Below are 25,048 nucleotides of genomic sequence, written 5' to 3'. Positions count from 1 at the left end.
AGTAATACTGGTCTCATAAATGTAATTCAAGCAAGTTACACCCGGTTTAGATTATAACCGAATTACCTAAGTATTTAAACATGTATCCTCTGTCCTTTTAAATCATGCATTTTCAATGGGGTAATACTGCCCCCCAAAGGGGTGCAAGAGATTCTTGGGGGGGGGGGGGCGGCAAAAAAATCTTGCTCTTTTGACCTACAAAGCAAAGATATACATACAGCACATAAACTCATATACAATATCTGTGGTATTAAGGAAACAAAGTATACAAAGGCTCTTGAGGAGGGGGAAAATAATGAAGAAAAGGTTGAGAGATGCTGTTTCAAACCAAATAGACTGTCTGCTCTGCTAACTTTGCTAAAATTTTATAGTTCTTCAACAGCATTCAAAGACCATACAAAGGAACAAAATCTAGAAGACAAATAATTTAGATGAGAAGTATTTTTGTGTTTTCATGGTCTCAAAAATTTCTTTTGTACTTTGTTAAATGTTCATTTTTTCCCCTGCTAAAGGGAGGGTATCACTGGGTAGACATAAAGGTGAAAAGAGTTTCCTATTAAAAGTGACTTGGAAATTAAGGAATTAACGGTTTGTTTTTTAAGAAAAATGCTTTTAAAAATACATTATCAAATACGTGTGAGAAAGTGGCTAGGGCTGAATTAAGACTGAATAGTTATTTATATCTGTTCCCCGTTTAGCCTTTTGACAAAGTTCAGCCCTGTATTTTATAGCTAGCCCTGGAAAAGACTTCCCAGAATAACCCTGATGTGGGGCCTGCTGGTAGGGAGGACCCCAGAACTACATCCTGCAATTCACACCCTATGAACACACAGTCTGCTAAACTCAAAAACTTCAAAACAAAAACCAAAACGTCACTGTCCCATTTCCTCTGCCAAACCGTGCTTTGAAACTCCAAAACACAAAGAAGGAGAGGAAAGGAAAAAAAAAAAAAAAAAAAACACTAAACATGTTTAGAAACAAAGGCAGGTTGTGAGAAACATTAATAGTCCTTCCTTATTTTTTTTTAATTAAGCCATAAATTCCTCTGCACGATCTGAAAAATGGACTACTTGAGACTATGCAAGAAATAATTATCACAGTCGTAGCATATTTGGGGTGTGAATGTAACATTTTTACCCAATATCAACATATGATTCAAATGTTTGTCAGGTTGGGCAGTGAGGAAAATGAAGATCTCAAATCAGAGACAAAACAAAGTAAAATGAAATAGAAGGAAAACCTAACAATAGCAGAACTGCCATAATTGGGGCATGAGAGTTTGTGAATATGAAAGAGAAAAGATAAAGATGATGGGGCTTTACAGGATAGAAGACAAGACTCCTGGCTTTGGAAGTGGGCCCCTGAAGCACCTGGGCACATTTGGCAAAAAAGATGAGAACAAGAAAGGGAACACAGAGCTGATGGTAAGGAAGTAATTTACCCCTATGGTTACACCATCAAAAATGGAGGTTCTCTAGGAACCCTACAGGAAAAGATGGTTTAAGATCCATCTCCACATTGCCAACCTCAACGGCCTGAAAATTTTCACCCGTTTTCTTACTGGATGTTCTGCATCTGCACACTGAAGACTACTCACTGTTTCTAAAACAAATCTCTGTTTCTCCCAAGTTGTTATTCTCTTCCATCTCCTATTTCATTGGCCAATCCTTCCCCATCTCCTTGATGATCTCCTCCTCCCCAGCCATTACTGGTCCCAAGGTCTTCTCTGAGGCTCTTCTCATCTACACACTCCCTCTACCGACCTCTTCCACCTCCTACATTTAAAAATGACCTTTAAGCTCCCACTCCCAAATCTCTTGATCTAGCCCTGACCTCTTCCCCAGGCTTCCAATTCTCACTGCAAATTGTCCACTGTACACATCTACATGGACGTTCCATAGACGCCTCAAAATCAACATGTCCACAACTAACCTTCCCAAACCCGTTCTTCCTCCTGTATTCTACATTTCAGTTCACAGCACCACACATCCAAGTTATTGAGCCAGAGCCAGGGAATCCTGCTTAACATTCTCATCTCAACACAACTTTTTTTTTTTTTTGCCGTAAGCGGGCCTCTCACTGTTGTGGCCTCTCCCGTTGCGGAGCACAGGCTCCGGACGCGCAGGCTCAGCGGCCATGGCTCACGGGCCCAGCCGCTTCGCGGCATGTGGGATCCTCCCGGACCGGGGCACGAACCCGTGTCCCCTGCATCGGCAGGCGGACTCTCAACCACTGCGCCACCAGGGAAGCCCTCAACACAACTTTTTATCATTTTTACCTCTTACAAATTTCTTGACTCAGTTTGCTTAATCCCTGCCACGTAGGTCCTAGTACAAAAAGTCCTCTCCATCTCACACCCAGACTGCCGAAGTACCTCCTAGAGATCTCCCTGCCTCCAAACTTAGCCCTACCCTACAGCCAACCTCCCCCCACCCCAATCTGGCTAAAATGCAAAGTGACTAATGCGTTTAGAGGAGGCAGTGAAACCACTGAACAGACCCCGATACCTCCCAAGTAATGACAACCTTAGTGACACATATGTAGTGCTTATTGTCAGGGACTATTCAAAACACATGATGTATATTAAGGCTGACAATGATTCTATGAGGTAGATGTTATTATTACCCCCATTGTATGAATGAAGGAACCACGGAACAGGGAAGTTAAGTAACTTGGGAAAGTTACTAGATAACTTGCGAAAGTAGGTGAGAATTGAACCTAGGAAATCTAATTCCAGAGTCAGTGCTCTTAGCTACGACACTCTTCTCCAGGCTGGTCTCTCCCCGCAGCCCTCTTTGGATAGATACTTCCTGCCGTGCACTTCACATTGAGTAATATCAAATTGCCCATAGTTCCCTCCACACAGCAGACTGTGCCTCTGCTTACGCTAGTCGTCTCAGGGGAACGAGCTTTCCAATGGTTTTTACCAGGCAACCTCTGAATACATTTCACACCTCAGCTCCATCAACATCTCCAAGCAACCTTTTCTGAACCTCAGGCCTCAATGGCCAGCTCCCCGTCTCCCAACATCACCACGCCCCCCTACCCTGCCCATACTTCTATTTTAGCATTTATTACACTATCCTGAAATTACTTATGTGTCTGTTGCTCCTGGAAACCATCTCTCATTCATCCCTTCTTGCAGTCCTGATATGTAGGATACACTGAAAAATTGTGAGAAGTGAACTCTGATGACAACCACAGTAGAATGAAACTAGAGAGTTTATAGGATTAAGAACTGTCTTGGGGAAAAAAAAACAAAAACAAACCCTGGTGCCTCTGCTTTTCAGCACTTCACACTCTGCCAATCTACTCATTCAACATTTCCTAATACTAAGCATACACACCACATTTCTCAGAAGTTTTACTCGCTCATTTGAAAACCCTACAGATGATATCCTACCTGGTAATCAACAGTTTCCCATTACCAACGTTCAAGCAATGTCCACTGGTAACAAATTAATAAAGAATTGTAAGAGGGCATGCCCAGCCACTTTGGGACAATCAACCTCACTGACCTGTTTGCCAAGAATGCTCATGAAAACTTAACCATTTTCTAGTTATAAACTTCACAGACTGCTAGCACAAGCCCACCCAGATCATTCAGATCCTCATTCATCTGTTCATTGCACGGATAAGAAACTACACGTCAAAAAAAGTGGTCCTGAGTGCCGTGTAACTTGCTAGTGGCAAAGTCCAGGTGAAAATCTTCCCTCCTTGACCCATGGTGCAGATTCTAGCTGTACAATTACTTCTCAGGACATTGTGAATTACTAAAACTGAAATGTTGTAAGTAAGGCTCTCTCCAGGTCAAGAAAAAAAAAAATGGCCAAACTAAAACTAGCTTTTCTTAGACCTAGTGGGAAATGTGGAAGACAATACAGATTTATTTAAAAAAAAAAAAAAGGAAAAAAGCTTTTAATTTTGAAGTGTTTCCACCCTAGGAAAGACAAAACACAAGGCTTAATTCCATGAGAGAGATGGCGGGAACCTTGAGGAGGAGTAAATGGAAGCCACCCAAGAAAGTTTACGCATCAGGTCTAATTGCCAGAACTGCCTGGACCCCCCATTTAAGAAGAAAGATCAACATGTATATTACTTATATCCTAAATATTAACCTCATTCATTTTTGGGTATATAAGACATGAAGATTATTAACCCTACTTCAAGAAAGATACTTAAATGCCTCCTTCAAAAATGTTAAAACAATCCTTTTAGAACACATCCAAAAAACTACCAATTCTTCCTTCAAATCAACGCCTATAATTACTCTCATTTCTTATCCATTCTTAAAAGTCAAATTCCTGGTCTATCTTTTCTAGTCTTAATTGTTACAAGATGCTCATTGGCCCTGCCAAGTTCAAGAAGTGGAAGACATACAGATATAGTGTGTGTGTGTGTGTGTGTGTGTGTGTGTGTGTGTGTGTGTGAGAGAGAGAGAGAGAGAGAGAGAGAGACAGAGACAGAGACAGAGACAGAGACAGAGACAGAGAGAGAGACAGAGGACAAGGCAGACACTGTATGAAGTACTTCACATGAATAGTATTACCACTTCTACTGCTCAAAACACCCCTATGTGTTATTTTCTCCATTTTATAGAAGAGATCGGCTTTTCGAAATCATCATCAGGATGAGAAACAAGTTTGATTCAAGTAAGTAAACGCCTGATTTTGCGGTCTCTGAAGTGGAAAGATCAAGGTCCAGTGACTTCTGAGGAGGAGACATGAAGGTCCCTAAGCAGAAGAGGGCTTGTGACCCTGGGGATCTTGGGGAGAGAAATAACGGTGGAAGGGGGAGCAATGTAGGGACGTGGGTGGTACAGAAGGTCCCAAAAGATCTCAGATGGAGAGCTGGCTGGGGTTACTGAGGGACCGCTGGAGATGGAGCAGGGTCCAAAGGTACTGGGGAGAGAGCCACACTGGCTTTGGAGTGGACTGGACATCCCTCTGCTAGGGTCCAAGACCAGGTTTGCTCTGGAGAGCTCCAGAATTACAAGTGGGCACACAAAAGGTCACTGGGACCACGATTCCAGCCTAGCTGAAACACAGTTCACTCTCTGAAATGAAACAAATTGTAAAAGACAAGGTCCAACTTTGTCAGTGTTGGAAGTAGTTTAGTTTTCCTATACTTAGTAATCTACCTTCAAAGATGGTTCCAATGAAAGGCTATATTAAGTCAAATCATTCTTTTTTTCCAAATTATTGACCACAGCTTGAGAAAGCTAAAGAAACCTAACACTGCCAATTTGCACAGAAGCCTAGGAAGTGATTCACTTAAAACCCCCTCCCAATTTAGGCAAGAAAAGAAAAAAGCAAACAATGATGTAAGGCTTTAATTAGTGCCTCGCACTTTTTATGACAAAACACATACTTCAGAGCTTCTAAGGTGGCCCAAAAGACTCTTAAGCATGCTCTGAACTGAAATAAAAAAGATAAACATCTATAGGCTCCTGACAGACATTTAAGTATTTTCACTTAATTAACCCATACTTTGCTGAGGATGCTTTTTCACATACATAACCACACTAAGGAAAGCCAAACTCCAAAATAATGGACTATTAACACTGGTCAATACAAGTCTGTGAGGTTTTCACCACAGCACCCAGAGATGGCAAAACAAAACTGAGACAGACCTCTGATAAACTTTACGGTTGAAATTTCTATGGCATCTTATGTGCACCCTAATATGTTTCTAAAATTTTAAAATTTTATACTTAAAACTGTGGCTCTTTAAAGGGATGTTCTCAGGATCACCTGGGAAGATTTTCCTAAATACCTCAGACCCACTGATTCAGAATCTCCAGGGACAGGCATTCCAACAAGGAGATTTTTATCATGTTCCTTGGTGTCTACTACACTTTCCTGGTTAAGAACACCTGTAACATAATAAGGTAAACCCAGAGTGACCCCAGTTAAGAATACAATCAACTCTAAAGCAGTGGTTCTCAAGCTTGTCTGCACATTAGAATCACCTGGGGGAACATTTACCCGCCGCCGCCCGCCCCCACCATGTCTCACCTACACCGAACACTGATTAAGTCAGAGTCTCTGCAGGTGAATCTGGCCACCGGCCTTTTTTAAAGCTACTCGTGCAATTCCAACAGCCTGTCAACACTGACAACCACTGAAGCAGCAGAGGGTAACTTCTACCCACTGTTTTAGTTAAGTGCACACTGATGGTTGTATGAATGCAAAGAGGTGGCCCATGCAACTATCTGATGGATAGTAACTTATAATTCTCTGAATTTCTCCATATTGGAACAAAACAAATGGTACTCCACATTACCATCAAAATGCAGGCTAGTGCTGAGAAGCTACAGCCCTTGGAGGAACTGGCACAACTGTCTGAGGCATCGGGCAGATCTCAGACACCAAGCTAACCGGGTGACAAACGTGCTAAGAAACTCCTAAGCGCTCTGAACATTCAATAAAAGGTTTCTGCCACCACTCCAGGCAAAAGATGTACTAGTCAGGTAGTTAAGAAAAACTTTCTTTACAGAAGAGACTGGCATCAGTTAAGTCACTTTGTGGAAAGAAACAGTTCATTTCTTCAAACCCTTTCAGTTGCAAAAGAGCATCAGGAAAGTTCTAAAGTGCAGGTTTTTAGATGCTTTATGTTGCTCTTCAGAAGGAATACATTTTGCTGCTTAGAAACTCACCTATGCTTTTGCTCCCTGAACTTGCTGAGGTTCTGGTAAACAAAGCTTCAACAAAGACACCATCCTTTGAACCAAGTTTAAGCCTTCTCCACCAGTTTGGCCACTGACAGGCTCCGTGTCAGGGGAAGAGGGTCAATCAGGATTGGTCAGAGTGACATGATGGATCAGAGAGCTGGGTCACAGCCACTCCCACATGGTACCAAGAGCAGTGCCCAAGTAATCAACATAATCAACACCAGGATGGGGAGTGGGGAGGGTCCTTAAGAAGGTTAAGAACTGATTGATTAAAAAACAAAGTATCACCAAGTGAAAATCTAAGCTCATTCAACTCAATACAAGCAGGTTCTTTGCCAAGCCACAAGAGAAAACTGAAGTAGGCTGATGTTAAAGTTATAGTTAATTATATAATTTAGATAAGGAATCGGTTTGTTTAAAAGTAGGACACATTATAAGTAATTGTATAAGGTTAAGCAAACAGTGAGATTATCAGTAGTTTTCTACGATAAAAGAACTTCCCCCAAATTCTGGCAATTTTTAAGCTAAAAGAACTTCCCAAATTTTGGTAGTCTTTTAAGATCACCAACATATTTCTTAAGAAACAGGTCAATCTAGTACTGGGAGATGGAGACTAGGAGAAGGGCCGGGGTGGGGGGGAATATAGTCAGAAAAACTAGACTATCGTGTACAAATTTTCTACCAATTTTTTTTTAAAGTCTCCTGTGGATTAAATTAGGGATTGTCAAACACTGTTCCCAGGGAACAGTGATACTCTGTGTCTTGAAGAGAGGTGTTCTGCTACCCAAAATCAGATCATGAAGATCCCTTGCCAGCTAGCAGAGGGGAAAAGTTAACAAGATTGTTCAAGATGTGCTTACCTTTTTAACCTTAGGTACTTGCTGTATAGCATGTCTACACCAGCCTCTGTTATATAAGGAATCTGATGTAATATAAGATTATATAATTAGTTATTTGAAGCTTCCCCCCACCTCAACATTCTGGAGTGTCACAGAAAGAATGTCATAACTTCTAGGGGCTCTGTTACTACTAAATGAGTTTGAGGTCCAATTAGAGCAATAGTATGGAGTCTGTATTTTTGTTTCTGACTAATCTTAACATATAAATTATAAAGAACTTGACAGAAGAAAAGTAACAGCATCTTTTAGTATAATGGTTCTAAATCACCAAGATCCTCATGATGGTTTTGCATGAAAGGTCCTTGCAAAATATTTCTGATCCACAGTGCCTAGCTTGGTGTTTGACACGAAGTAGGTACTTAGGTAGTTCGTCCTGAGGATGGAGACATGTGAACAGATACGTATGTCCTTAAGTTACTTGGCCTGCGTGGCCTTGCTTTCCTCATCTGGAAAAGATCAAGATGGCAGGGGGTGGGGGTCAGACGGGGGGAGTTAAGTGTTGTCACAAAATTGATTGCTTCTGCAAAATGTAATAGGAACTTGTCATTTGCAAATCATCTTAGTACAGGATGCTTCTTGCATGAGAGCACGTTGTGCTCTTCTTTCTTTTCTGAACACTAGCAACATCTAAGTTCCTTTCCAGTCCTGCACAACTCTTTGCCTGCCTTTCAAAATCCTCACCCCAGCCCTGTCATGATTTGCATGTGTTTCTATCATGTCCGTTTAGAGACAGGATCTGGAAAGAAAAGTGAACCATGATCTTGAGCCAATTATGGGCAGGACCTGGTAACCTTGTTTTCGCTACTCGAATCTTCAATTCTAGGAATTTATGTTCCCAGGAAAAGACTAGCTACTGACATGGACACATATATAATTACTTTAGATAATTTTCCAAACTCTAATCCAAATCATTTTTCTTATTCTTGCACTTACTCTTTGTTTTAATGGCTGGAAAGGGAAGTGTTAAATTAATTAAACAAGGGAGCCATTAGACTGAGGTGGCTTAAATGCCTGAGTAGCCTCCATAAGGAAACCTAAGCCTGAAATGCTTCAAAATCAAAACCTAAGGTCAGCTGATCATAATCAGTCAACCAGGTTTTCCAAAAAAAAATGCAACCACTTAAACTATAGCCAATCGAATCATTTCCTTGTTTTGCTTCTGCCTCTTTTCTATAAAAGCCTTCCCCCGTCCCTGTTGGTGGATCGCTCCTAACCACTTCTGGTTTGGTGCTGCCCAATTCAAATCAGTAAGCGCTCAAATAATCTCTTCAAGTTTTTAACGTGCCTCAGTTTATCGTTTAACAGATGTTAAAAAGAAATGTGACAGAAACAAAAGGTAATGTAAAGAGTTTAAAATATGCTGATCACCCTATAAATAAATGCATGGAAAAACACAACTCACTAGTAAAAGTGCAAATTAAAAATCACTATTAGTTTGATAAAAGATATTTTAAAAATGAACACAATTTTATCTTAAGTGGTAAAGATTTTGGTTTGTTTCCCTTTAAATTATAGTACCTAGACTTGAGATAAGGAGGTCTACAAGAGGGCAATCCCTTGCATGCCTAGCTGAAGTGCAAAGTATGTCTCTGGAAGGATACCAGTAAAACATATTGGGGAGGGGAAAAAAACCTTCAAATGGTCCATACCTTTGACTCAATAGTTTCACATCTAGGAACTTATATTACAGAACTAATCATAGATGTTTATATTAGAAATGAGTTACTGCCTATCCTGTCCATAACCCCATTAGGGCAATCCCACCCCAAACCAAGGCCCAGCAGACTGATCCAGAGGCAAGTCCTTCACCAAAGAGGGACTCAGCCAACACCCGACTTGTGACCTGAGCTAGAAAATAACTGGGCCAAATTCCCCTCTATTAGGAATTCTTATTTGGGCGCTAAATCATCCTTGTAGGCTTTGGATCTAAGGGGCTATGAGCCAGGGTCAGGACCAGTGACCGTATGGAGCCAACTTCAACATAAATAAGTTGTTTGATTCATATTTGTAATAATCATGTATTAAATTTCAAAATTAAAAAGAAATGCCAAAATATTTGGTAAGAAGTAACCCCAGTATCTGGTTGCTTGGCAGTGAAGAGGCTATTGGTTTCCTGTTGGTAAAAAGCTGCTCGCTTTCTAAGCCCACATAAAGTAAGGGTCTCCAGCAAAACAAGGGTAGGTACTTGTTTTCAGACCACAATTGTGGGGTTCTTCTCTCCCGTTGGTTTCTTTTCAGAGCTGTATATAAACTCAGGAGTATTGCCTTCCATTATTTGCTGCCAAAAGAATAACACCTTGTATTTGCAAAACACACTTCTGTGGAGGTAGGGGAAGTGTTTGTAGACATCAGCTAAGTCAGCCAGAATGTCAGAACCACAGGTTGCTTGTGCTTAATGCACTTCAGACATCAACCCATCCTCCTACAGCAGATGGAGACTCACAGAGGGGCATCAAACTTTTACTCTATTCATGTATGATTTCTAGCTAGCCCCATTTAAAGCAAAAAGGATCTGAAGCCGCTTACAATCAAAGAGAAAATTGGGATGTTGGGAAAAGCATAATTACAAAGTTTTAAAGAGGTATGCTCTAGGAGCATCTGCCTTCTCTTGGAAGTCCTGGATCACAAACTGATCCTAAATCCAAACATAATTCCCACACTATCCCCAGAATAGCTCCAGAATACACAAACTCCCACGGCACTTGAACTCTGGCTTGGGCCAGAGTCCCCAAGGCAGCTCAAGATCCTCTGGAACAAAGGAAAGCCACTCAGATCAGAAGTGGGGTGGAGGGACAGGGGCTTGAGACGCAATGCCCAGGTTCACCCTAAGAGTCAGTGATCAAGCCAGAGCTGCTGAGAAGCATCAGGACCACAGGCCCAAAGGACCCACCCAGAGACCCGACGTGGGCCAAGATGAGGTGGGTAGAGGGCAGCACGGCGGTAGGATGGGAAAGCCATGAGGCCAGAGGTAGCTGATGTCACGGACTCCGCAGGGCACACATCTTTTGAGACATAAAGAACAATACAGACCAGTCCAAAGGGGAATGGCAATACTATACTCAGGCCAGGCAGCGACTTCAACCCTCAATTTCCAGTGGAGACACAGCCCCCGACTCCTGCCAAGCTCTGCTCTCAGCTGTGAGTTCAGGCCAGGGTGGCCTACAAGGGATGGGGCGATCATACAGAGGGAGCCTAACAGAATGCACCTGGGCTAGCGCAGAGCCAACCCCACACCCATCACGAATCTAAACAAGGAGCAGAAAGCCTGGCGCGACCCAGTGAGAACTCACACATCTGAACAGGAAAGGCCACACTCCCCTACCACCACCGCCAACACACACACACACACACGCACACACACACATACACACACACACACACTCTTAACCTTGGGGTTGGCTGCTGTCAAACAGTTCTGTTATCAATTCCTGACTATTCATGCAAGAGGCACAGATACCTAAGTAAACTAAAAAACTATTGATCATCCTAAATCATTTCTTTCCAGGATTAAAAATGTGATTTTGCAGCAACTCAATATTTCTGTTGATTCACTTACCCTACACATCTCCTCCTTCCCAACACTGATATCAGTTGAAATTCTCTGAAATGGACTGAAAGGGAAATCTATACATAGGTTAGAGGTGAGTGAGAACTAATCTAAATCTAAACGGCCCAGGATCTTAACAGCCTTTCATAGTTAAGAGGTTATACATAGCCAGACATGCAAAAATCAACTGTATCTTATACACTGCAAGGGAGGTAAATGACTACAATAAATCTTATCTCAGAGAAAAAACAAACATATAGAATGACCGAGTAATCTGCTCTCTGACAAACAGAACAATCAGTAGTATATAACATTATAATATGTTCTTAACAACATCGCTTTTAGTTAGCAAAATGTTTTCTCACTCCAGGCCAGCAACCAGACTGTAATGCAGATACCAAACATTAACCAAAAAAAAAAAAAAAAAAATCACAGAAAAGGCTGTCTACCCAGAACACCCTTAGAGTTTACACCCCCTTGACTGGTACAAGTGACTCAGTTACTACAGACACACAAAAATGTGACAAGTGCTAGAATTTATTCTGCAGTCTGAAATCATTTCCCCAAACGAACCAACACGTGTTAGCTTTCAAGTTGGACGCAAACCTTTGCTCAAGACCTGGAGGGGAGGAAACACCTAACGCACTCCCTCAGCCATCCCACCGCGAGATGCCCGGTATGGCCACCCTTAATGTCGCCCCTTCTGAATGTGCATCCTGTGTTCTGCACTCTTCTCCCTACACCCTTCCCACCCCCACCCAGAGCTGCCTAGAGGTACAAGCCAAACCACGTTTCTCTACACAGAAAGGGAAGAAGAGCAAGTGTGGTTCCTCCAACCCCAATTCCCATGGTCCCATCCTTATCTCAGGATAGCTGGCGCTCTCACAGCCCATGCAGTTTTATCTTCATGGTCATAACTACACAGGTACCAAGCTACCACTCCCTCTTTGACATCAGATTCATTACAATGAATTCCAGAACTCCAAATTGTTTTCTTTAGAGATGTGTAAAGGTACTACTATCTGCTTCTTCTGAGTCTGTTCTCTCGCCTTTGGAAGCCCAGGAACTCATTAAAGACTCAAGTCTCAAAGTAGACACAAATGCCAAAAGAACAACAGGGCTCTGGTGAAGCTGACTTAGTATTTAAGAAATAAAAGTCCTCCTGATTTCAACCCATATTTGAGAAAATTCCTTATGAAATGCACAGAGTATTTTCCCTGTCTTAGAGGGGCAGAGCGCTCTAAACAGGATGAAACTCAGGTTGTTGTCAAACATGAGACTCTGACAATGACTCAAGGGTCATCCTTCTGGACACAGAATCAAGTTGGACGAAACTTGCAGGTGCCATAGTCAAACCCCTTTTTTACAAATGGGGATGCCAAGCTCAGGAGAGATGAAGAAATGGGCCCCCAATCATATAATCATCACTTTTCAATGTATCCCAATCTGAGTCATCAATTAATGACACTCCCCAATTCCCCCAAATCACCCAAGCTCAGTACTCAGAATGCACCTAGTTAATGAGTAAACCCTGGGCTTCTCTGCATAGGCCTTAGCAGTATGAGCCAGAGAAAAAAGTTTCGCCTGCTTCTCATCTCACCTCCTGGAGGGGGACAGGCCATAGGAAGCAAGATCTGCTCTCATGTGCTGGGAGTGAGGGGCTGCAGAGGGATAACAGTGCTTCCCAGGTCAGAAGGTAACTCCAACATGACTTCCCTACAGACCCAACAGGAGCGCATCACGGTGTCACTGGGGTCATTAACAACACAGCACTGCCAGTCACATCCATCCCGTGGGAGAATGCCTTGGACCGTGATGACCTGTAGGAGGTGACACTTTCTTCTTGCCAACTACACCCATTAATAGACCTCACTGTTATTTTAAAATGCCTGGTGTTCGTGGTTCACAATCCAGTTGGACCACATGATTTAACAAGTTAGATTTGATAAGATGTCCCACCATGTTCAAATTTATCAAGCTAACCCAGAAGGGCCTTCCAGAATAATCAGTTGTATGGCTGTTAGCACAACTGACACCATCTAGGACCCGTACAGTTCCTCCCGTCCTTCCACTGACCCTACCTGGGACTGTAGCGTGAGGTAAATCACTTCTCTGTCGTCAAGGGCTTTATAGTTAATAGATACTGTTTAATAAACATTACGACCAAGTGGCCTGTACGCTCTGTTAGTCCCCAAACAATGATGAAGACCTTCACTGATATACTCTCAGCACCACAAGACTAGTTACACATTCATACATCTTGACTTAGGAACGCACTTCCAATTTCCCAGCACGTACCCCCATACCCTGGGTTAACTTTAAAACTGTCCCAGTGCCCCCTCGGCGGTGCAGAGTACAGCTGCGAATGCCTCCAATCATTGTCTAGCTGATCCAGATCCCACCCTGTAAGTTATCCTAGAAGAAACTGAGCCATTGATTATATGGAGCTGCCTAGTTTTCCGGTCTCAATCTACCTTCTCATTTCAGTGGGCACTTTTCATTCCCTCCATCCTCCAACATCAGTAGTTCCCTCAAAGGGTCAGGATGCTGTCTTACCTCTAGAGTCTAGCACTTTAATTGACATACAGTAGATACTCAATAGATATTTGTCAAACTGAACTGGTCCTATGTTGGTTATGGAAATACTGGGACTAAATATGCAAAAAGAACCCCAGAGAACTTCAATAGCCTGGGTTTTAATTTATTACATGTGTAATCATACAGCATATGCACTGAAAATATCCTTAGAGAATATCCACTCTAGTTCTCTTTTACATAGCAGAAAACAGGCTCAGGACAGGTAAGTGAATATCCCATATTTACCTGTTACAAAGCTGGAACCCCCGCTTCTCTCTCTAATACACACACACACACACACACACACACACACACACACACACACCCCATTACTACCACCTCTTTTTAGGGAAAATAGGAAGTCATTTGCTCTTATCATCTAGGAATGAACAAGCAAAAATTCCAATGAGACTCTAGTTAATTGGATTCCCAATTGAGGTTTCACATTAATGTGCCCCAGAGGATAATGTGCTATGTTTAAATTAATAGTGTAATAAATTAAATTAATACTTAATGTGCTACATTTATCCATGATATTGCATGTTTTCAATACAAGGTCTCCCCTGAAAATCATTAAGTCAATGGAAGAATGTGTACTCTGAGATGAAAGCTTACATGCATGTTAAGGGCCATTTCGTTTCAGGATCTGCTATCTCAACCTCTTTCATTTAAGAAATCTATTTTCCAACAAACCTTTCTATACATAAAACATCCATCTCCCACACACAATCCTAAATTTAAATGGATATTCCTGCCTCTCTTCAACAACCTTTTTTTTTTCCCCCTAAGATTTAAGCCATCATCTAAGCTTCTGGTTTCGATGCTGCTTTACAAATGAAGCTGGATTCACAAGAAGCAGAATTAGGGCTGATTTTTAGTGAGAGTTTCATTCAAACTTATCATTTTCAGAAGAGAATAGTAAGACCCAGATTATAAAATATTTTGCCCAACATTATTCAAGTAAACAGCAGGGCCTAAATCAGAACCTGCCTTTGCAATCCACAAATCTGCCTGCCTTTATGGCATTGATTTTTAGACTCTCAAAGGACTAGTACCGAAAAACTGTCTCTTCCCTAAAACATGACCAAACCCCAGTAATCTATTTTCATTCCTTCGTTAATAACCATACTCCTATTTCATATTCCATGTCTAGACTGCTAGGTTTTGTTCTTTCTTCCCATGACAGCAATTATTTTCTCCTCTCTCTAATAGGTAAAATAATGGTAAAGTATACTTATCTTTCCCTCCTGCCAGCAAAGCTGAGAGCCCCTTCTTGTACTCTTCATGTGAGCTCATTAAAATGAACATTTTTTAAATTCTAAATCTGTTAAAAGTTTTATCAAAGTTCTACATTAGCTTAATTCCCCCCCCACCAACACACACACACACACACACACACACACACACACACACACACACACAATTCAGTTTGTGATCCTTTCAAAGTAAAAGTTTAGACAGGAAATTAGATGATGAAATTCAGCGAAATGAACAGGCACTTTAATTCCTCTTGCCGGGCACCAGCAACAGAAAGTAGCATTTGGGAACATAATGGACATAACAGGAGTCATTGGGCAGTAAAACTTCTGGCTTATCTTTTCCTCTAGGTTGAATTCATGTGATGGGGTGGAAAATCAGGATAACAATATAGCAAATTTTCCATACTGCTGCCTACAATTGTTGGGGAAATGTTAAGGCAGAGATAACAGGACCAATGGCATAGCACTGTGTTGTTTTGGTTTTTTTTTAAACGTTAATCATAGGCTAAAGTGAATTATGCATTTATAAAAAATAAAAGCACAAAAAATCTAATATTAATGATTCTGTGATAACCCAACTATAATTAATAGTTTGCATTTTGAACCTGTACCAGATAAAGCTGAAATGTAGTTGAAATGTCCCAGTTAACCTATCACTGTCACTGTTAACAAATGAAACAAGACTAGAGAGCATTCAAATATAATGAAGCATATTTTGTTAAAAAATCTTTCTACCTCCACAGCAATGACAGAAAAAAAGGAACCACAATTTTTAAAAGATAAAGACTAAAGGGAAAAGGTAGTATTTTAATCATGGAGTATAAAATAATGAGATGAATGTATGCTTCCTAGCCCACTGTCCAGAACCCAGAATCATATTGTGACTTATCAATGTTATTTTTAGTGACCAGCTGACAATTTGAGTGTACTTGCCTTCAATTTTGTTGAAAGCGAAGAACTGAAAATGACTTAACTGGTCATATTAGAGTTGTTCACTTCCTCAATACCATTTTGAATTTTTCCTTTGTTTTGTGCCCTGCAGGTTTTTATATCTGAGGCCAATACACCATGAAAAGACTCAGAAGTAAGAGCACTGGCTTCTCTCTTAACTGGAAGTAGGGTAGTTGTGAAAGGGGGGTGATAGAAGAATTTATATAGATGGACACTTATTTCCTTAACAATCATCTCAATGCTAGCATACCTCTTAGAATGTCTTTGTGTATCCCAGGGGCAGGTATTACCAATTCTAACCCACTGATTGGAGCTCTGTTCATGCATTCATTCACTCCAAAAATATTCTCTGAGTGCCTGCAACATGTCAGGCACTTATCTAGGTACTGGAGGTACAACAGTGAACGAAACAAGTAAGACTCCCTGCCTTCACGGACCTTCCAAGTCAGAGTGCACAATCTGTGAAATGTGTGATTGGTGCTATAGCCGGAGCTGCCCGAGCCTCCTGGAGTCTGGGCAAAGCTCTCTCTTCTCCCCAACCCAAAGAACCATATACCTATTCGGTCAATGCATAGTTATTGAGCACCAACTACATGCCAGAGCCCTAGCTAAACTCAAAGGAATACGGAGGACATAGACTGATTCTTCAATATACAATAAGCATAAAGCCTCTTATTCAGATTCACTTTGTATAATATTCTAAGTCAATGTTTAAATAAATTTGAGTTCTACAAAGCAAAGACCAAATGATCACCAGGGTCAATTATATTCTCTATATACATAATACTAATCTACTTGCTCTGCTTAAAATCGAAAACACAATTGTGTTCCCAAATTATGGATGTAAGTAAACCATATCCTTGATAGTGACTGCATTCTAAAATAATTTTTAAGCCTTGACAAAAACAAGTTATTTTCCCTATCAAGACAAAAGTACTAGTCCTAAGGACTAAACACTGAACATTTGTCAAGAAAACAAAGTCAGGACTTCCCTGGTGGTCCAGTGGTTAAGACTCCGTGCTCCCAGTGCAGTGGGCCCGGGTTCCATCCCTGGTCAGGGAACTAGATCCCACATGCCGGAACTAAGATCCCACCTGCCGCAACTAAGACCCGGCACAGACAAATAAATAAATAAATATTAAAAAAAGAAGAAGAAGAAAAACAGAAAAAACTTTAAACAACAACAACAAAAAAACAAAGTCAACCATCTGTGAAAAGAGACAACATAAAAATACGCATTTCCTAGGGTGGAAATTTCCATCAACCAGACACACTTTTGTTAAGGACCACCATGTCATTTATATTGGGAAATATTAAACATTTTAAGTTCCTAAGTTAAATGATTCTACACGTTTATCAAGAACAGAGCCCCTCCACCTAACCACACAGCTACAATTGATAATAACCAAATGAAGCCTTCCAAAAGGCCTTTGTAAAGAATGATCCCCATGTAACTAGTCAATTTTCTACTGCCTCTTTTTTGTGTTGCCTTTTAAATCAGGATATCTACAGTCAAGAAATGAGAAATATTATACTTCATAAATAAAGTTGAGTTAACAGAGAATATATAATTAGAATTTCTTCTCCACTCGTGATAATAGACTTGCAGTTATAGCCACTATTTCATACCATTAAGCCTTGAAAGTGAAGGCAGCTAGCACACTCTGAAAGCTGAACTCTTAACTCTGCTTTCAACTGCACAGCAGCCTAACCAAGAGAACAACCTGGAATAGACTATATTGTTTATTAACACTGGAACCCAAATGAAGGAAAATGCTCTCTAAGGTTTCATCTAGATCAAAATATCCCAAGTCAAAAAAAAAAAAAATTTCTGAAACTTCAGCAAGCTGTATTGAATTTAGGTAGTCCCTTGCCTGACCTCAAAATACGGTACAAAGTTATAATGAAAAGATATAATATAGATGATGTCGTAAATGCATAAAGGATACTATAGCCTCTAAGTAGGGTGTAGTCTGTGAATTCTGGGTAAAGCTAGAAAATATCAGCCCCAGATTTAGGTTAATTATAAATTTTAAAAAATATATCAACCACCAATGATAAGATAAATTGGCATCATGTACCCCTAATGAGATGCAATGAGGATACGATGTCACCTCCATCATATTCCTGCCAAAATTTTTAACATGAGTCTAATCATGATGGAACAGTTACACAGGTCTAAACTGAAAGACGTTCTGCAAAATAACTGGCCTGGCCCTTTCAGGAATGTCTTTGAATAAAAGACAAAAAAAGAAAAAGAAAAGAAAATATTAAGAAACTACTCTAAATTCAACAAAGTCATATTGAACATCTACTGCCTGGAGTGTAGTAAAGTGTGTTGGGTAAGGGTTTAGAATTCAGCATAAATCCACTCAAATTCTGGCTCCAAATCCCGTCTCCACCATGTGGAAAAGACATTTAAGCAGACTATGCCCCTGTTGTCTCTCTATCAAATGAGGATAATAATAGCGCCTTCTTCACAAGATTGTAGAGAATTAAATGATTTCACCTATAAAGGCCTTAGCACACTTAGTAAGTGCTCAGTAAATGTCAGTGGTGATAAATAATGATGTTGGTGGTAAAGAGCCATCAGATGCTGGGGGTAAAGTGAGAAACAGAATGACAGGGTCACTGCCCTCGGTGAGCTTACAGTTAGAGGAAAATTAACAGGAAATTCTAAGACTGTGAAATACAGGTACTTTGGCTGGTGAAAGACTCTGGAGTGCAAAGACAGGGACACCTTAGAAAGAGCATTTAATCCAGGTATTGGAAGTCATGGAGGGCTTCCCAGAAGAGGTGTCAGCTCACCATTCCAGGATGAGAGGATAGCACGTACAAAGTGCTGGAAGTAGAAAAGAGAACAGACCAAGAGCTGAAGATAGATGAGTATGCCTGGAATATACAATGCTGGAGGTGGAAGAGGAGATAGAGAGAGAAGGCTAAATGGACAAGCAGGGTCAACCCACGCAGGGCACCTTATAAACTTTGTTAAGGATTCTGGGCTTTAACTTAAGAGCCATGGGAGGCTACTGAGACATTTACAGCATAAGCAGAAATGCATTTCACAGTTATGCTGATTACAGAAGGTAGAAGTGGATTGGGAGGGGGCAACATTGGAAAGGGATGACCAGCTAAGAGGAGCTTGTTAGGGTTTTCCGGGCAAAAAATAGTGGTGCTAGAACCTGGGTAATAGCAGCAAAGAGAGATGACTAGGATGGGAGAGGTCCAAACCTGGGGACCGATAAGATGATGAGGCCGGGGAGAGCTGAGGACTGAGTTCAGTTCCTGGCATGGCCGCTGGGTGCGCTGTCGCGCCAGTCACGGAGAAAGGAAGCATGGGCCATGAGCGGGTTTGGGGTGGGAAGAGAGTGGGGTCAGTCGGGTCAGACTCAGCGTGAAGGGCCACCCGAGTGGAGCTGTGCTGGAGTCACAAAGGTCTGCAGCAGACAAGCCTTGATGGTGAGACGAAAGGATACATTCTACATTCCCCAGAATAAAACACCTAAACCAAACAGATTTTATCTTGTTCTCATATAGGCTCCAATTTCAAAAGATGATTTAAAAAAAAAAAAAAAGCATGGCATTCCTGTCAATCTCACACATTTCATGGTGTAACTCTCTTACTGTATAAACAGAGGGTTGATGGATATTTGTGGCTCTCAACAAGTTCATTAAACCTCAAGCTTTAAATCCCCCTGCCAGGAAAGTTAGCAACATTAGCCAGATATTCTTGCTCTACTTGAGCACATTATTTTGTTTATTAAAGAAAGCAATCATCAACTCTCACCTCCTAGATTATAAAGCATATAACCTTCCACTTACACCCTTCAAAATAAAATTGTCAAAATACAAATGTGCGCTAACCACGTGTCTGTGCACAAAAGTACATATAATATGCTGATACGTGTAAATAAAATACTAGATTTGATCTTGGCCCGTAAAGCCTCAGTTATCCATCCAACCAGAAGGCGGACTTGTCACAAACACAAAATCACTCTTGTTGCCCCACTAGGTGCTCATTCAACGTGTGCACTGGCAATGGCTACCAGCAATGCTGACTCTCCTCCACACCTTCCTCAGGGTATACTGCCCTGTGTGAAGCTGAAGTGCAGATCAATTTGCCTTAGCTTATTTCCTCACGAGACAGCAAATTGTCCCCCAATGTCCATTCTCTTCTCCCCATTAGGAATAGAACCCCCAGAGTCTTAGCTCCTCACTAGAGCCCCCATTTCTAAGCCTCTCCTGCAGTGACACAGTCATGTGACTCAATTTCCGGGACTTGGGAGGTGAGGGGAAGTGTGTAGAACTTCCATGTCACACCCATAAAGGGAACTGCTTGGCCTCTATTCCTCTTTCCCAAAAACCTAACAGACACGGGAGTGGTGAGCTGTCTTCAACCTGCACAGGAGCAGAATAAACTAGGCAATGGAAGAACATGCTAGAAGGAGCCTGAGTCCCTAAAGGACTCATGAAGCAAAGGGCTAGATTCCAAACTGACTACCAGCTTAGAATCTGATATGAAATAGGAACTTAACTGTTTAAACCACTGTTATTTTGATCTTCACTAAAACAGCCAAACCAATAACTTAATTCATTTCCGTTCCATTAAGGTCTCCAATAATGCTGAATTTCAATTAACGTGTGCCTCCCTTTGTCTTGGAGCTTTTCATTTCTTTATTAGGACTGCAGACATCTCAGCATCCCACACAATTTACAATAAATATTTAATCTGGAGCCTTCAAGGAGCACAGAAAACAGGGACAGTCAACACCACTCCTCTCCACATGGTCATGTATTAAAGCTGCCCTTTAGTTTGTTCCCAGAGCAAAGACTTGCAGAGCCCATATGCGGGACTGCCAGTCTGTCTGACACGTGTTTAACCTTGGTGTTTTACTGACAGTAACATCCTAAACCCGGCATCAGGATTGCCTACCTTGATTTCCTTTCCCTCCAGGAATGATGACAGATTTTACTGAGTCCTCTATACTTTCTTCTTTGGTGCCTGTGGTACACAGCATGCTGCTTCCCTTCCCCTCCTCCATGAGATGTTCATGTCCTAATCCTCAAAGCCCATGACTATGTTACCTCACGTGGCAAAAAGGGGGCGTCACAGGTGTGATTAAGCATCTTGAGATGGGAATGGGAAGGTTGGCCTGGATTATCCAGGTGTGCCCAATTTAATTACTAGGGTCCTTATAAAGAGAGAGAGAGGATTATTAGACGTGTTAGAGAAGATGTGATGACAGAAACAGAGATGTGGCAAATGGAGAAGCTGAAGTGATGCCACTGCTAGAAGGGGGCCAAGAGCAAAGGAATACAGGCAGCCACCAAAGGTAAGGATCAGATTGTCCTCTAGAGCCTCCAGAAAGAGTGCAGCCCTGCCAACATCTTGGTTTTAGCCCAGTGAGACCCACTTCAGACTTCTGACCTTCAGAATGATAAGAGAATAAATACATGTTGCTTTAAGCTACTAAATTTGTGGCAATTTGTCTCAGCAGCAAAAAGGAAACAAATACAGTGTCCTTACAAGTGGCACTATATGTTTTAAAAACTCAAAGTTTAGGGCAGGATTTGTTCAGACTTAAAGAGCTAGATTAAAATCAGTTTTAATAATATACAATATTACTAATAGTATTATTAATAATGATATGCAACTGTTGTGCGATTTATTCTAATAGGTAGCCCTCCCTGCCCCCTCCTTAAAAATAAAGTCACAGAAGTTGAATATGAGCATTGTGTGGCAGGTACGAGCAAATGTTACAGCTCGGTAAAAGGATAATCACTACCCACTACTGAATGCATCTGTATCTCAGGATGAATCTACATGCCATTTTCACAAATGCTGTTATTGTTGTAAATGATGTATGTTTTCTCTGCTAGTAAAACAGCATTTGATACTTTCTGCAAAGTCAAAAGAAGAATTTAAAGAGTTTTTAAAGCTCTTATTATTAACCAAAATCACTAGCCACACACAATATTTTACTGCTATTATTTAGTTCAAATCTCATTCATCACTAGATTGAGTTTTAGTTCAGGCAGGGTTTGGGTACGGAGAGGGAACAATCAGCCCATTAGGGTCCGTGTGCTTCAAACAGTACCATCCTGGAGGAGGCAAGATTAACTGGCCCAGCTTCATTCATCTTGGCCTCCGAGCTTTCAGTTTTTTTTTTTTTTTTGTTGTTGTTGTTGTTGTTGTGGTACGCGGGCCTCTCACTGTTGTGGCCTCTCCCGTTGCGGAGCACAGGCTCCGGATGTGTAGGCTCAGCGGCCACGGCTCACAGGCCCAGCCGCTCTACGGCATGTGGGATCTTCCCGGACCAGGGTACGAACCCGTGTCCCCTGCATCGGCAGGCGGACTCTCAACCACTGCGCCACCAGGGAAGCCCCGAGATTTCAGTTTTGACCAAAGGGGTTCGCACTCCAACAAGGAAGGTGGCTAGATGCCCAAATGACCACTCCAATCCTCACCCCGCTTCAAGCCACCACCAGCTGGTTGTCCACCACGGTGCTCTGGCTCTGATAACAATAACAGTTCCCAACTCAGAGACGTCTGGGAACAACTGCAAGTCCCTTTGAGGGTACTTACCCCGACATTCCAAAGGGGAGTCCTAAACTATGCCCTAGCATGCCCTCTAGCCCGGAGTTAATCCACACCTGACTGCCAAAGGTTCATTTCAAGATCACTTTCTCAAGTATGGCCTGTTGCCATTGCTTGAATTTCAAAAAAAACCATAGACCCACAATTGTGATGTAAACTCTTGGCCTGGACTTACTTCCCCTTCTTCTTCCTGACCAGAACCCAGTGAATGTTGTTTAATACCCAAAATAGTCTAGATTCACATAACAGGTCTTCTTTTGTTTCAAAAACTAAATTACCTCTTTGTAAGATGTCAGGATATCACATTTGAGAGAACACACTCTGTCCTGTGCTACAGGGCACAGGAAAGGAAGTTATCTCCTCAGAGCAGACGCTTCATCTAAAGGCCTTCTTCTGTTTTGCTCTGTTTCAATTTGTCCTAGCATTTGGGTTTGGGAGCGGCTATCACTCCATCACTGATAGTGCGTAAGCTTCTCTACCCACGCCTTAAGATCCCTGCCTAGAAAACTGAGGTAGGATTTGTTTTCTTCAGCTTCCTGAGTTAAGGCACTCTAAACAAGCATCATTTCCTTTCGATGTCTGGAGAAAGCTCTGTCCACTCCAAACACTGGAGAGAAAAGTGGATGTCATGCAAAGGACAGCCTTTGTTTTCTCTGAGTAATGGTTTTCATTAAACTGTTTAGTATATAAGGTTCAGTATGCACTCACCTGCATACAACACATTTACTTTTTTTAAAAAATAAATTTCTTTATTTTATTTATTTTTGGCTGTGTTGGGTCTTTGTTGCTGCGAGCAGGCTTTTCTCTAGTTGGCGGCGAGCGGGGGCTACTCTTCGTTGCAGTGCGCAGGCTTCTCATTGTGGTGGCTTCTCTTGTTGGGGAGCATAGGCTCTAGGTGTGCAGGCTTCAGCAGTTAAGGCACGCAGACTCAGTAGTTGTGGCTCATGAGCTCTACAGTGCAGGCTCAGGAGTTGTGGCGCACGCACGGGCTTAGTTGTTCCGCAGCATGTGGAATCTTCCCGGACCAGGGCTCGAATCCGTGTCCCTTGCATTGGCAGGCGGATTCTTAACCACTGTGCCACCAGGGAAGCCCAACACATTTACTTTTATACGTTGGAAGTTTTCAGCGTTGTCTGTCCTGTATACATTCCATTTTGGTCTTGGCTCATTTCAGATTACGGATCCCAAATATGTAAGAAGTACGGCTTTTCTCTCCTTAGTTAAGTGCTTAATCTGCTTTTTAGCAACGTTAGAGGCATATAGAAATAAAAGTCATGTCAACTACCTATCACCATCGTCTCAGACATTCACCCATAATCTTTAGTTTCCTCCTCTACTTTGTTTTACTTAAAACTTAGCATTTCTTTTCAACAGGTACTTCTAAGTTTTTCATGTTTGTTTATGTTCTTTATTTACAATTCACAAGATTTTTTTTTCCCCTCCCTGTTTTAGTCTGCTTGGGCTGCTGTAACAAATTATGAAAGAATGGGTGGCTTAAACGACAGACATTTCTCACAGTCTTAGAGTTAGAAGTCCGAGATCAGAGTGCCAGCACAGTCGGGTTCTGGTAAGAGCTCTTTCCCTGGCTTATGGAAGGCTGCCTTCCTGATTCACAGCACAGGGAAAGAGAGAGAGCAAACTCTCTGATGTCTCTTCTAAGGGCTAATCCCCTCACAAGGACCCCACCCCCTCACGACTGTATCTAAACCTAATTTCCTCCCACAGGCCCCATCTCCAAACACCATCACACTGCGGGTTAGGGCTTCGACACGTGAATTCTGGGTAGGAGCACAAATCTCTCCACAGCACTCTCCTTTAAGGACAATTTTTTATCTGCCTTAGAATTAGTCCACAGCAAGAGCTTCTTCACTAAATAAACAGAGATGAGCACCTGCATGGTCCCAGGCCCAGGCTAAGTGCTAGGTAATCGAGGATGACCAAGCACCATTCCTGACATCAACAGTCCCGGTGTTCTCAGGTTCTAGTGGTAAATACACTGTTGTGTTGACTTCCCGCGGTGCCCACACTCAGATCTCCCGTCTAGAGAAGCACAGCCGGCTGACAGCCTCGAGCGGCCACAGCTGCAGGCATTCGTGCTGAGGCGGTACTTCTGCTGGGCTGCTGCCAGCCAGTGCCCGGGCACTCAGAGGTCCTGGAGTTGGGCCTTTCCTGTACATCATGGGACTCCTCAAACAGGCAGCTTTGTTCAAGGACCCCCCCCCCATCAACAACAACAAAAATACTAACAAAGTAACTTCAGATAAACAACAGAAAACATGTCTAGCCCCAAGTAATCTATTCATCTAACTGGGGATAAATGTCACCCAATTTTGTTTTGAGATGGCAAATATACACAAAATCCAGCATCTTGAGGGAAAACATAAAATACATAAAAAGATACTCAGCTGAGACAAGCAGCTAACACAAGTGAGAAAAGGAATAAAGAAAATGTGCTTTTTCTAAGTTCAAACTAAGGCAAAACTGAAAACGGTGCTCACACCAATATAACTGAACAGATAGCTGCTGAGCACCTACCGTGTGCCA

At 41.8% G+C, this 25,048-nt stretch overlaps 1 protein-coding gene and 1 pseudogene across 3 annotated transcripts in view; one reads left to right on the top strand and one right to left on the bottom strand.

The window, feature by feature from the left end:
- Window positions 1-25,048, bottom strand: part of ARL15 (ARF like GTPase 15) — a 417,783-nt gene that overhangs the window by 357,210 nt on the left and 35,525 nt on the right. The window lies entirely within an intron of this gene.
- LOC309959926 (3-oxo-5-alpha-steroid 4-dehydrogenase 1-like) overlaps window positions 10,383-25,048 on the top strand; it is a 28,236-nt pseudogene continuing 13,570 nt past the window's right edge. Inside the window, exon 1 of the transcript in view lies at window positions 10,383-10,512. The product of the transcript in view is annotated as a 3-oxo-5-alpha-steroid 4-dehydrogenase 1-like (transcript). The remainder of the gene's footprint in view (window positions 10,513-25,048) is intronic.

This window comes from Leucopleurus acutus, assembly GCF_964270905.1.
Source record: "Leucopleurus acutus genome assembly, chromosome: 3".
In the NCBI taxonomy this organism is placed as follows: domain Eukaryota; kingdom Metazoa; phylum Chordata; class Mammalia; order Artiodactyla; family Delphinidae; genus Leucopleurus; species Leucopleurus acutus.
Note: the sequence above shows the minus strand (reverse complement) of the source record. Positions and strands in the feature narration are given on the sequence as shown.